Source organism: Mesoplodon bidens, assembly GCF_964165515.1.
Source record: "Mesoplodon bidens genome assembly, chromosome: 11".
In the NCBI taxonomy this organism is placed as follows: domain Eukaryota; kingdom Metazoa; phylum Chordata; class Mammalia; order Artiodactyla; family Ziphiidae; genus Mesoplodon; species Mesoplodon bidens.
In genome coordinates this window covers 19,306,819-19,321,240 of record NC_138167.1, presented here as the reverse complement: position 1 = coordinate 19,321,240, position 14,422 = coordinate 19,306,819, and the positions used below count along the sequence as shown (strand labels likewise).

General features: G+C 43.6%; 1 protein-coding gene across 3 annotated transcripts in view; it reads left to right on the top strand.

Annotated features, from left to right (window-relative positions):
- The first annotated feature begins 352 nt into the window (after positions 1 to 352).
- The window catches only part of SOX5 (SRY-box transcription factor 5), a 1,022,130-nt gene continuing 1,008,060 nt past the window's right edge, over positions 353 to 14,422 (top strand). For 2 of the 3 annotated variants that reach the window (XM_081248197.1, XM_081248195.1), the window contains exon 1: positions 353 to 580. The gene's annotated coding sequence lies outside the window, so the exon portion shown is untranslated. The remainder of the gene's footprint in view (positions 581 to 14,422) is intronic. The other variant, XM_081248196.1, reaches the window with a different exon arrangement.

The following is a 14,422-nucleotide window of genomic DNA, read 5'->3' as shown; positions in this document are numbered from 1 at the left end:
CCCTGCAGCAGCCGGGGAAGCAAACTCTGGGGCTCCTTCCCTTCGGATGGACAGAGAGGGCGGCCAGGCGACGAGCGGCAGGAAGGAGGTCAGGGTGGGTTTGCGGGAGCCCGGGGGCGACCTGGAGGGAGCGCGAGCCCCCGGCACCGCCCCCCGGCGCCCGCCCCCGCCCCCGCCGCACCCCCCGGGGCGGGCGCCGGGCCGCGCTGACCCGCTGCGGGTGCGCTGCCCTCGCCTCCCCCATTGTTCCGACTGTCTTTTTTGCCTTTTGTTATTTGCACTCGCATTGTGTTGTTTGTCTCTGAAGCCGCCTCATGACCAGCAAAGGGATTTCACCTCGTCCTTGAGAGCTACACGGGGAGCGCGAGCGAGCGAGCGAGAGAGCGAGCGAGAGGCTGGGGGAGAGGGACGCGCGCGCGCACACACACACACTCACAGACACACACAGACACACACACACACACAGAGTGAAAAAGGCGAGCCACCAAACCCATCTCCAGTCTCCTCCCGGGGCCCCCCAGCCCGCCACTGTGCCACTTTGCATCCCGCGCCTGAGGAGACGTTGAGGAGAGCCGGTAAGGTGCGTGAATCGCAGCGTTTTAACTTTGTTGTCGGTCCCGACGTGGTGGTGGGCAGCCCTCCAAGGCGCCGAGCTCCCCTCTGCCGCTCGCCGTGCCCGCCGCTCCGCACTCGTTCGCGGCTCCAGCTGGAGAGCCGGCGGAGGAGGGCGGGGGCCGCTGCCGGAGTTTTCCTCAAGTACAGAGGGAGGGGGACGGGGTGGGGGCGAGGGGAGGCGGGAGGCGGCTCGAGGCTGGCAGCCGCTCGGTCCCCCTCGCGGGGCGGCCGTCCGCGGGGACCCCGGCGTGCGGGCTTGGACCCAGTTCAGGAAATGCGATAACTTTATATTTTGCCTGGGGAGCCTGCGTGCTGTTGCCGGTATTGTTTTGCAAGTGGTGGCGGTGGAGGTGGTGATGAGCCAGGAGGGCAGGAGCGCAGGGAAAATCCTAGGCTCGCCCGTGCATCTCGGCCGGCGCCAAACGGCAGCCCCTCAAAGTTGGCCGGAGGGCCTGACCCTTCCCAGGACAGAAGCGCGACCCCCGGCCCACCCCACAACCTGAGCGCTCCCCCTGTTCGTCTTTTTGTTTCGCTTTCTGCCATCCCTGTCCCCAGAAGTACCCCTCCTCCCCCCTCTCCCTGGCGCGGAATTTCGGAAAAGAGTCTCATCCTTCAGGATTCTAGGGATTTCAGACACCGGAAGCTTTAATTTTTAATTGCAACTACTTTTTCCCCCCACCCCACTCCGTGTACCAAGTGGAGACCGCTCACGTGTTGTCACTTTAAGCGCGGGTTTGGGAAATCTCGCTTGCACTTTTGGGCTACAGTAATAAGCCAGGAAAAGAGGTTATACGAGTTGAAATCAAATTGGATTTGGAAATGTTTGCGTTTGATAGCAGCAGTTTGTTGAGTATTGGTCTGCTGGCATCGGATGCACACGAAGCACTGTTTACATATTTTGAGTCATTTTCCTTAAATGTTACAAAGCAAATCTATTAATAAATAGATTGACCCTGGTGAATATCTAAAGACGTTGGCCTCTGACCAAATGCAGAGTGTGGTGAATGTGAATCCATTTTGATGTCTTCCTTTCTCAATTAAAGCGGGTCGAAATGAGGAATTCTTTGAATATGCAGAAAGATATTCTCAGTGTCAACCAACCCAGGCACTCTGGGTGGCAGTCAACAGTACTTCTTGAGAAAAGTTTAGGGATTTGTTCTCACCCCGTTGGGAATCCTCACAATATCCAGATATCCAAAGTAGTTTGTCAGGAAAGGCATGAGCCGATTTCCCCAGAGACTGCCTTTAGGCCCAGCACAGTTCTTTAGTCAAAGGCAAGACCAAGGGAGATCTGTGGGATTTTGGGTAATAAGTGTGGGAATCTGCAAAGGGACTAGACAGTGATTTGTTTCCTTGCTGTTCATACATAATGGCCCCTAGTATCCTTAAAAAACCCCTCCCCACAAACAAAACAGGGCAATCCAGTAGGCGTGTGGGAGATTTGTAGGCAATGGACATTTCAATCAGAAAAACCAGAGCAGTTTTTGATCAGGGTTACAAGGAGTGAGGCTCGATTGCCAAACGTGATTAGGTTAAGGGCCAGATGGTTTTAAAGTATACGGAAATGTTTTTTAAGTTTGACTTTTATAGCATTTAGAAGGAGGACGATTTCTTAGAGTCTTTACAGAGCTGCTAAATTTTGATCTAATTTTGAAGGAATTCAGCTGTACGTGAACTGCTATTAGCTCTGATAGGGAAGGAATCTGGTTTCAAATGCAGATACATGGGACAGAGTTTCTGGGGGTGCTTCTTCCTGATTTAAATATAGCTCTGAGGCTGAAGCCTAGATAAATTCAGCCACAGTGATTTAAAATCATAAGTACTTACACTGAAAGTTCTCTTAGGCATTGTGTAAAGTTCTCCTGCAGATTATGTCATCAACTGTTTATTCCTCAGAAGTATACGAGATAAAAATCATAAGCATCACTTAAAACTGATGCAACACAGCATCAGTTAAATCCTTAAACTGGTAGAGATTGCTTTTGTTTGCCTAAAAGGTAGATCTTTCATCACATGAGTTGTTTAAAAACATTTAATTGTGGGCGTGGGAAGGGATGTGCATAATTATTTAGTTATTTGTGTTAATTATATAGTAGCATACTTGCTTGAAATTCTTTCTTTTTTGTCCTTTCTTTCCAGTGGTCTTCTAACAACCTTGTACATGAAGAAATAACAGAGTTTTTGTTTGCCTGGGGGTTTTAAAAAATCTCTTTTTGTAGTCTTTTTGAATGGGCAATAGTGAATCAATCTGATATAGACTTGCAAGGGTACTCTTAATACAGGAAAAAAGAACTTCAGCTCTTAATACGGAAACCCTATATAGTTTTCTTGTTGAGATTAAGCAGTTCTGGTTGAATGCCATACAGGATTCAAAACTTTCAAACTTATTTGGTAAATAACCAGGCATTTGAGATCCAGTGGTTATTTCAAGTTAACTTAGTTCTATACATGTAAATGCACATCCTGTTTAGACTGACACATGGTTTTGTAAAAGAAAAAAAAATGAATATACGCTTATAAAGATGTTATCTGTGGAGAATATGGAGTAAACAGTAAATAAGAAGAGTGAAATTTATGCTCAGGTATGGCTTCTTCCTTTTTTTTTTTTTTTTGTCCTTTTTGAGAGTAAAGCACAAGCTGTCGGGAGAGTTTAAAATTTCATTTTCCAAAGAATTTGAATGCTTAGAGAATTTTTTCTCTTCTAAAGCAAATGAAAAATATAATGATAAAAGAATATACCGTTTTCTTGTAAAAGCTCTATCCCTTTATTGAGTGATAGACAGTCATTGTTTCAAGGTATGTCTAGATTATATAAAAAATGTAATATGCAGGGCAGGATAAAACTTGTTTTTATTAGTCTAAAATACACTGGATTTCAAATAACTTAGAGTTCTAATGTTGAACACTATTTAGATTTCCAGCAGGTAGCATTGTTGGATATGATTGATTGGCGTAACCTGGATGATTCACCCAATATCTGATCACCTCTAGTGGTAGAGAATGCTATAATTAGAGTTTTGAGAGTAACCTGGAAAACTTATTGTCTAGGCCTGAAGTCAGTGCATTCCCTCACATACTCAGTCACAATTTTTAGCCTGAGAAATGTAGATTTATATTAAAGGCAAAGAAAGTGCTTGGCTGTTTCAAATAAACTATCCCCTGAGCTTAGAGTTATAGATAGTTAATAAAATAAAAGCCCAATTTTGTTCCAAACATTGTTTTAAAACACCCATTTGTAAATTGTCTACATTTGGTTTTCATATGTTAATGATTTGGGATCTGAAGCTTCTTTCAGAAAGGCATTTTGGTTTATCTTAAAAAACACCATGCAAAACTGTCTAAACAACTCTGTAAATAAACTGTTCCAAATGCCTCAATTTGATGAATGAATTAAAGAATTATAGTTCTTAATCCAATTATGATCAGTCTTGTTATTCCATTTCCCACTTGAGGGTGCTTATGGAGTGGGGATGGCAAATGATTCTCAAATGTGAGTGGAATCTTTGTTGTTTATTTGCCGTGTGTGATATAACTTAAATCACTCATACCTAACATTTAGGAGAAGGATTTTAGATGAAGAGATGTAATTTAACAATCTTCAGTTAAACCAACAGTTCATTTGCATGTAAAGTTGCTCTTAATGGAAGAGTAAAATGAAGTTTTCAAGACTGTGAAGCAAGGATCTAACCTTTTGCTTAAAAATAATGAATTTTTATATTTAAAGGGGCAGAAATGGAGCACTTAAGGCTCAGTAGCAGGGCAGACATTCAGGCACTTTTAGTCACTTTCAGCTGGGCCATATTGGGACATTTCCATGGGACTTTTTAATAAACTCTGCTGTATTCAGTGTTCTTGTTTTTTAAAAAAAGGGGAATCTGCTTTTTGGGTTGTTTCCTCCAGACCCCTACCCCTTTAGCTGCCTATATGGGTGCTTTTGAATGCTTTCCTGATCTGGGGCCTGAACTTTAGGATGGGCCCTTGATTACCTCCCAGTTTGCTTTAATGAACTCTTCTGAATTTCTGCCCCATTTGCCCAATTTAACCTCTGGCTCATAAGCCAATGGATTCAAAGGTGATAATAGCTTATTATGTTTTAATTCTCTAACTAAAAGTTGTTATTATTATTATTGCAGTTTATCATGACCATCTAATTCCTTAGAGAAAGACGTGGAGTATCAACTGAAGCTGCCAGGAAGAAATACTTGTAAACATGGGGATTTTTTGTTGTACCACTCAAAGCATACCTTACAGGAAAGTCATTACTCTGCTTATGAGTAAGGATGACATTCAGTGGGGGAAGTGTATTGATAAAATTAGGGGAAAAATGAATACATTTAAAGAATACATGAAATAGCCACTCTATAAAAATTGAGTCTTTAAAAACAACACCCAGAAAAAAAATGCGTCTCCAGGAAGTGGCAGTGGTGGTGACGGTGTTGCTATTGAATTCTACAGATAGAGGTCCATTCATTCTTTATTGCTGAAAGTTCATAATAAGTTAAAAAAAAAAAAACCCTACCTGATTATATCTTTGAGGCCCAATGACTTGTCATTCAGTTACTTCGTGATTCTGTGCTACCCCATGTCCAAAGGGGACAGATAGTGCAGCAGTCAAAGGGATGACCTCCACCTGGCATTCCCTGGAAGCTCAGGCACTGCCTTGTCACTGCAGCAGCAGTTCAAATCTGGGAGCTAGGGAATTCAGGAGAGACCCAGGATGCAAAAGAAGCCAGTCCACTAGCGTTTGGAGATTTTCAGTTTAGGTCTATTTATAATTCTTCCAAGACTTCACTTGGAGTTCTGAACATTTAGTGCCCTGCCCCTTTTCTTAACCTCTGAAGCTCGGGTTTATAATCCTTTTCTTGTAGGGATATTGCACGGATTACAGTAGGTATTGTATATCAGATTCCTAGCATAGGGTCTCTCCTGAACGAGGTGCTTGGTAAATGTTAGCTACACTATTCTCTCCCTTCAGTCAAGTCTAGATTTTCTTTTTCTTTTTTCTTTTCTTTTTTTTTTTTTTTTTTTTTGTGGTACGCGGGCCTCTCACTGTTGTGGCCTCTCCCGTTGCGGAGCACAGGCTCTGGACACGCAGGTTCAGCGGCCATGGCTCACGGGCCCAGCCGCTCCGCGGCATGTGGGATCTTCCCGGACTGGGGCACGAACCCGTGTCCCCTGAATTGGCAGGCGGACTCTCAACCACTGCGCCACCAGGGAAGCCCAAGTCTAGATTTTGATCATTAATAATGTTCGAAGCTTCATTTTGTATTTGCTTTGAACTTATTTGAATCCAAGAAGAAAAATATATCACTTTCTTGAGGCTGAGATCAACACTTTAAAATGGTGATTCAGGTAACGTCTATATATGATCTCTGACAATGTGGTTTTATTAAGATGCTGTGTTTGGTGCAAGTGTGAATTCTATCTTTTATTCATATAAATGTTCCTTCCGTGAAAGGAACAAAAACTTGAGGACCTAACTATAGATCTCTCTTCTTGTTATAATTTTTGATTTCTTGTTACAGGTATAAACTAGTGAAAATTTACTGTGATGTTATCCATTGAGAGTCATGTACCTCTGGGTTCTGTTAAGTTTAGCCCATGTGGATAGAGAGAAGTTCCATCGGGAAAAAGAGATAAGTCTGACTTCGCAATGTTTTGCCCTAAAGAGTTAACAGTTCCTTCATCGGGAACCTCATAGGTTTGTTTGTTTACATTGGGTGCAAGGAGAAAGGCACAATCAGTGTACCATTGTCTATTTGAAGAGATGATGTACAGTAACATGGAAAAAGTGGTGGTTTTCTTCTCGCAATGAGTCAGAGAATTTCTCTGTAAGTACAACTGACCAAAGATAAAGAAAAGGCTAAGAAAAGAAAAAAGTGCAAATAAATGACTTGGTTATTGCATTAATTTGGGTCCATGAAGAAGCAGACGCCAAGATGGGATTAGACATGTAAGACGTTTTTGGGGGGGAGGGCACAGGAGAGGACTGGGAGAGCCTTTTAACCATGACCCGGGTTTGACACTTATGTAAGGAGGAAGGGAAGGAAAGAGGATTGAGTTGGAAGAACTTGGCTGTAGTGCAGTCTGAGAAGGGTTTGGCTGGGGAGCCGCGAGTCAGCCGTTGGAGGAACCCTCTGTCTCAGTGGAATGGCCTGCATTCATAGCCCCCACTGTGCTCAGTCCTTGGCTAGGAGCAGCCCCCTGGAAGCAGGGCCTTGGAGCACAAATGATACTGGAGACAGAGAGGGGCAGCCGGTGGGACACTGAGTCCATTATATTCTGGCCACAGGAGATCTGACTGGTGTAGTTGTGGTTTGGAAGTAAAGCCCTGAGCACTCGCTCTGGTTGGGTGGACCTGCCACTAAAAAAAAGACCTGGCATTTCTTTGAGTTCTGATGCTTTACTTTTCTCCATTGTAAAATGAGAGTAATGATTATGTCACCTCACAGAGTGCTAGTCAAGATTAAATGAAGTTATATGAGATTATATGTAAATCCATAATGCCACGCATGATACAGGTGAAATGCTCAACATATATTTCTCTCTCTTTAATGTACTCATAAAATGCAGTTGGGAGGTATGGGTGAATCGTATCAGGTGATGGTAAATATATTTAAACGGTAGGTAGTTCATGTAATTAGAAGGTGTTGTTTATGCAAGCAGACATCCTTAATGTCTTTTCAGAATAGCTCACTTCAGTTCTCATGCTTCAGTCCTGATTTTTATGAGGCTGTAAACAGTGCAACAGATAGACCAACTGACCTTGACCATCTTCTGGTAATTTGCCCTAAAGCGTGAGGTAGACAGAACAGTCTCTTCATTTCCTTACCCCTCTAGGCTTCCTATTCAGTTGAGAAGCAGCTTGCACTGTAAGTCTGCATTTTATCTTGAGCCTCAAACACCTTGCGAGTCTTTGCTCCCCTGTGTTACTGTTCCTAAACCAACTTGCCGTGCGCGGCACAAAGCACTGAACTCAAGTGGCCCTCAGCGCGAGCTCCTGCTGTGATGAGTCACAGAGCCACCAGCACTTTGTTGCGTTAGATTTGATCACTGCCATGAGCAGTCCTTCGATTGTCAGCTAAGAGACCCTTCAGGGAGTTGTCCCTTAATAGAAAGTCTCTTTTCTTCCCTCCTGTTGTAACTTTAAATTAAAAGAAACTGTAGAGGAGCTGGTGGCCTTGCAGCAGTTCATTCTTCTACCTACTGGGAGAACAACATCTGAGAAAAGACGTTATTGGACTGAGAATTGAGTTGTTGCTATTTTTGGGGGGCCAGCGTCGGGGGAGGGGCAGCTGCGGGGGAGGACGAGGCTCTCGGTAATGTCGTGGCAGGATGGCTGGCGGGGTGCCCATCCTTCTGCGCCTGCTGGGGAGCCTTTGGGGGATGGAAGACATTGACTTAGCATGTTGGGATACACGAGACCACTGGTATTTTGCCCCTGATTTCTAGGTGGTTCTGTGTATGGTACTGTGGGAAACTGGCACCGGGACAGCTTCAGAATCCAAGGAGGATGGGAGGCAGGAAGAGAGAGCTAATTTTTGACACATTCCTCAGACAAGTGCCCCCTCTAGGGAATCTGTGCCCAGGATAAGGACTGCTTACTGTGAGGCTTTTGGCATAGTTTTCCCCAAATAGCGGGTGCTGGTTGCTTCAATGTCGCTAGTTAAAAAGGTTGACACACTGAACATTTGGAGAGGCTCTCTGCTGAGCCAGGCGTTGTACCCTCTGCAGTTGCTGGTCCATCCCCATTCTGGGTTAGGGCCTGCCCTCAGATCGGATGCCTGCTAGGATTCCCTGGGGCACTTCACGGCTGCTGAAAGCTGAACTTGTTTGACGTGTGGTATCAGGGGCTGACTGGGGTTTGCATGTATGTTCTGGCGATGCTCGGTGTCACTGTGCAGTATTGGCAGCCTTTCACATGTATCTGGCACAGTCAGTCTCATTGCTTTACTCTTTCACTGGGAGCTGCTTTGGAACAAGTGCATACCATTTCTTATAACTCTGTCTTGACTTTCCATACTTCACTTTCTCAACCTCATCTCCACCGTACCTTTACTAGTAGCAGAATAGTGGTGCCTTTTCTACATTAAATCAGGAAGTAAAGTGACAGATTTAATGCACACTAACCAACCAACCAAGCAAACAAATCTCTAAGTTTGTAAAGAAAGTTAATGGGCTCACTATTTATTTCTAGGGACCTCCTCAGCCCCGCAAACGTGCCTCCCTTCCCCTGTCACTGCTTACTGGGCTTTTCTTAACCCTTCTCTTCCCACAAGGTCTTTCTCCTTCTGGCACCATCACCTCTGTGCATTGAGTTAACTTCACCAGAGGAAGTGAGAAGTGGAGAGTTCTCTAAGTACTCTGCTGCCTGGTTCGAAAGGGGTGGCCATAGGTGACAAACATTTGGAAGGTAAGCTCCTTGAAGGCATGGTGTTGTATTTCCAGCACAATCACAGTACCTGGAACAGGGCAGCCACAGAATCAATGATTGCTGAGCCAACTTGTCTTGCCAACTGAGCTTCATTCCTATTCAAGGCAGCCCTGCATGATGGGGAGGTGGGAAAACTAACAGTGGTTGAGCCTCGACCATGTTCCAGGCACGTGCTAGGTGCTTTACATGGATAATATCCTTTAATCCTCACAGCCCACAGATTAGGTGGCAATTATCCCCTTTTCACAGATGGCCAAACAAACTCCAGGGGGTCAGGTACTCACTCATTTTCCTCCGTTAGTGAACAGGAGAATCACTGCCTGGATTTCAGTCTTTTTGACTCAACCACATGTATTCTTTCATCCTGCTGTGGCCAAGATACTGGTGTGGGGTTCCCACCCATGAAATGGGAGCACTGATGCCTGCCTACCTACCACAGGGATACTTAGGAGCAGGTGAGAAGTGGTCACTGAAAGTGATGCTTGAGCTGTAATTTCTTTTTTTTCTTTCTTTTTTTTTTTTGCGGTACGTGGACCTCTCACTGTTGTGGCTTCTCCCGTTGCGGAGCACAGGCTCCGGACGCGCAGGCCCAGCGGCCATGGCTCACGGGCCCAGCCGCTCCGCGGCATGTGGGATCTTCCCGGACCGGGGCACGAACCTGTGTCCCCTGCATCGGCAGGCGGACTCTTAACCACTGCGCCACCAGGGAAGCCCTTGAGCTGTAATTTCTAAAAGTCACTTACTATTATCAAGTACCCACTGATCCATTTATTAACCAAATGAGTATTTACTGAACACACAGTTAGATGTTGCTTAAGCTGTACTTAACAGGAAATATTTTCTGACTTGAAGCAGAGTTTCTGACTACATAAAAACGGATACCAAAGGAATTTATAGAACAGTGTCTCAAAGGTGATCACCCTGTCACCTCGCTGAAAACCACTTGGGATGTTTTTGAAAATCTACCTTTCTGGCTCCCCCTCAGATGTAGGGAACCTGAACCTCTGTGGTTGAAGCCCTGTAACCGTGAATTTTTAACAAGCATGACTGGCGATTCTTTTGCACATAGAAGTTTGAGAACCGGTGATTAAAAACCTGTTTGGTAGTAAGTTATATATATGGCATATGGAGATAAAGTAAGATGCTCAGAGAGTAGTGGCAGGGCCAAGATAAAGCACAGGTGATTGCTGGATTGCTAGAAAGACTTTTTTGGTGACTTGGTGTTAGGAGTTTTGAAATAAAATTTAAAGAACCTAAGTAAATTTGAGTATATAAAACACTAGCGTGCTTAAGGTCCAGAGTGAGGGGACCTAACACAGAGTGGGTTGGGGCAGGGGAAGGGTGGCAGTTCTGTGCATTCCAGGCTTGAAAAGATCTTTCTTTTCAAGGACAGGTGGTTAAGTAAACTGAAGACCAGGGGTTGATTTCTTTATTGCAGTTCTGTATCCCAAATGTTTCGAACAGTGTCTGGAACGTAGTAGGTACGGAAAGACCTTTGCTTAACGAATGAATAAAAACAGATGGTGGGAGAGAGTAATATGTGGAGAATAGATTAGAATAGCTTGATTATGATTATTGTGGTTAAAGAACTCGAGAAGGCGTGTGCTGGAAAGGAATCCTAGTGAGATCAGACAAGGACAAGGTTGTAATTAGCCTAATATGGTCCTTACAGGAGAGTGCCTTCATGCAAACAGATAAACAATGCAGAAACAAACCTGAGGTTTGTATGGGATCCAATCATCAGGCTGCTGTTTGTGTGTGTTATCTTGGGAGCAGCAATTACTACATGAGGATAGGGACTGAGCCTGTTTTGTTCTCCAAATGATCATAGTACTTAATAAATATTTATTGAATAAATGACCGGGTTTCCACACGGACTGGAAAAGAAAGCTTTTAAACGTTACAAACATGTCTTGTAAAAAGAGAGAAAAAAAATCTTTACAAATGCTAACCAATAGATTGGTGATTGTGAAAATAGCAAATCTTCATAAAGCTGTAAGTTCTTAGTCTGTTTGGAGCTTAGTAGGCTGTCCATCGGATTGTTTGCCTGTCACCAAGCAGCGCTTTGCTGTTCATGTCACTTTCATTTTACTGTTGTCGAAAATCCACGGTAATGCCTAGCTCAGTGCCTTGCCGATATTAGCTATTGAATAAGTATTTGCTGAAGAGTTCAATCTGTGAATGAAGCGTATTGACTGGGGCTGGGGGCAGGGGAGGTGGGAAATTGAAGGCAGGTGAAGAGAGTTGCCTTCCTTCACTTAGAATTCCCAGAGTGACCTGTGATCCAGTGACCTTTAGTAGGCATATTTTCCATATAACTCAAAGCCTGGTTATTGTAATCTTGAGAGGAAGGATGCTTGCTAAGGTAATGACTGCAAAGGTGGGTTCAGCATTGTTAGAAGAGGCAACCATTCGTTTGATCTCAAAAGTCAGGCTGGAAAATGTATTGGGGGGAAAAAACGGTGAAAAGTAATTCTAAACCTAACTGGAGTTTCAGTAGAAAAATGGCTCTAATTCAAACGGTGTAATGTTAACATCAATGCGCGTCTTGTGGCTCAAGCCCCGCATACTGCTTTGGAAATAAAAGAAGATTGTGTAAAGAATTAGCAATACAAGGCATTTTTAAGTGCTTTATTGCAGAGGCCTGTGATACTCTGTGAAATCTATGCAGGCTTTTTCTTCCTGCTGTGCTTAATTTCAGAATCTGATGCTATTACCCATCCTTGGAGGAAAAAAAAAATCATTCTCTGTTAACTCTTAAAAACCGAGTTTAACATTGCACTTGCTTTCAACATAATCTTTCTGACATTTCTCAGGAAGAGAGAAGTGGTGTATTTAGCCACGGAGGGTTTTTGTCTCCAAGTTTAGTATCCAGGATTGCTTCTAGGGGGCGGCATTAGAGTAAGAGGGCAAGTTGGAAATAAATGTTAAAAGCTTAAGTTTAGAAATGGCTCAAGCAGCTTGAAGAATAAGGTCCCTGAAAGAGTCGGCAGAGCTTGTGTTTGGCATTCATCCAGATCAGAAGCCAGAAAGGCAAATGTGTTATAAAGAAGATCAGGCAGAAGCCAGGACAGGAGTTAAATCTTTACAATATAGGGGACTATCTTCTTGGGACAGGAAGACAAGCCCCCCAAAATAAGTTCCTTGGCATGCCATTATTGTGCCCTTTTGCCTGTCTAGCTTGAAATAGCAGTTGATGTTGACTGATAGTTTACTGTTGCTAGGCATTGTGCTAAGCAGTTTATTTTTATTTGTATTGATTCTTCCCAGGAATTCTCTGATGTAGATACAGATGTTGCTCCATTATACAGATAAGGTAACTGAGCTGGCCCAAAGTAGTGTAGCTAGTATGTGGTGGAGCTGAGACTTGAACCCAGAGTGGTCTGATTCTGAGGCTTGGGCCCTTACCCATTGTAATATAGGAAATATATTTTAAGTCCTGTTGAGTCATCCCTCGAAATTATGCTTGTGTTTCCCCCTTCCTTTATATATGCACTTCTGTCACTCTAGGACAGGCTCTTTTCGGCTTATTTCTGAACTTTTGCAAAGTTCCCCAAAGTGGGATCTCTCCCTACAATCTGTACTGTTTGTTTACAATTGTCAGGTCAGTCTTCCTAACCTGCTATTTAGGTTATGTTGTCCCTTTCTTAAACATTCATGGTGCCTGAATACTACACACAGATGGGACCCAGACCCTTAAGTCTGTTTTTTAAGGGCCTTACCATCTTCTCCAAGTCTTCTACCTTTTCAGGCTCATATTTGAAACCTTCCTTTTGAGAACAGTTTGCTTCTGATCTGGATTCAAGCTGAGCACAGTTTGAATGACTCTCAAAACTGTCTTTGACTGTCAGTTTGAATGACTCTCAAACTGTCTGTGACACGTGAGCCTTGTCAACTCCTCTCAGAATGTTCATGCCAGGGGCCTTCCACGAGCATTGCACTAAAAGCCATTGCCCGCATTTGAACCCCGTCTGACTTAGGGAATTCTTCCGGAGTTGCTTTTCCATCTGCTTCAAACCTCCTCATCATTTGACTTTCCTTGGTTCCCAATCCACTTGACTCTCTCTTTCAACTTTCTCTTTTGATTTTGTCCCTTCATTCATTCAGTAATCAACAAATATTTGTTGAGCACCTACTATGAGCCAGGCACCACATTAACTGCTAGAGAGTCTGTGATGTGTGGAACAGGCACATATCTTGCATGCAAGGATTTAAATTCTATTGGGGCAAATAAATTTTAATCAAATAATCAACTGCATTTCTGATTGCAAATTGTGGAACTATATTTCACAAAATTATGTACAACATAGAGGACAAGTATCTGATATTTTGGCAGAACAGTCAGAGGAGGCTGCCATGAGGAAGTCACGTTTGAAGGATGGTTAATGAGGTAAAGAGGACATAGGGAATAGCATGTGCAAAAGCTCCAAAGAGAGAGGGAGAAGGATGTGTTCCTGGAATTAGAAGGCCAGCATGGCTGGAGCAAAGTGACTGGGAAATGGACATGGACGGGGCTGTAAAGGTGAGTCTTCATAATAAGGGTGATAAGAAACCCATTGAATAGTTTTAAGCAAAAGACTGATAAAATTTGTGGCTAGAGCATGTAGACCAAATTTAAGAGAGGCAGGGATGGATTTGGTAAGCTAGTAAGAAAAATATTGTAGTGACTCACGCAAGAGAAAGATGGTGGCTTGGATTTTGGACTTTAGCAGTCGTGTTTGAGATGGAGACAAAAGGAAAGGTTTCACAAGCACACTTGGAGGGGAAATTGCCCAGTTTCAGGTAACTGTCCCCCGGCCACTCCCCCTCCACCAAACTAATGGAATATTCCATCTGGTAATTACTCATTGTTTCCATGTTTCATAGGTTTAGAAAAGAGATGCATAAGTCCATACGCCTCTGAGGGATTCTGCTGGCTGGATCTGTACCTGCTTTAGCTCTTGAGTATTCAAGCAGAGAGATTTGATACAAAACTTACAGTCCCTCCTGTCTACACATATGTATTTGCTCTCACGTTTCTATGCTTTCCTTTTGTATATATCATCCCTTCATATAGATTTTCTGAAACCCTACCCATTCCTTAATTTCCAAATTAAATTTTGCTTTTCCACAGCATCCCCACAGAATATACTGACTGAAGATCTCTCCTTCTGATCTTATGATATTTATATCTATAACCACTTTTAAGGCTTTAACTGTATACTGTACTGTATTGTAAGCATGTTGTGAATATGCTTTATCCTTTGAGAGATATTGTGAGTTTGCCTAGGGATGTGGATGCTGTAGTTCAATATTATACTCCTATTTTGGATCATCATTTATGTCGTTAGCATGGCAGTCTACTTAACCTCTCTCAGTGTGTGATTCCTCATC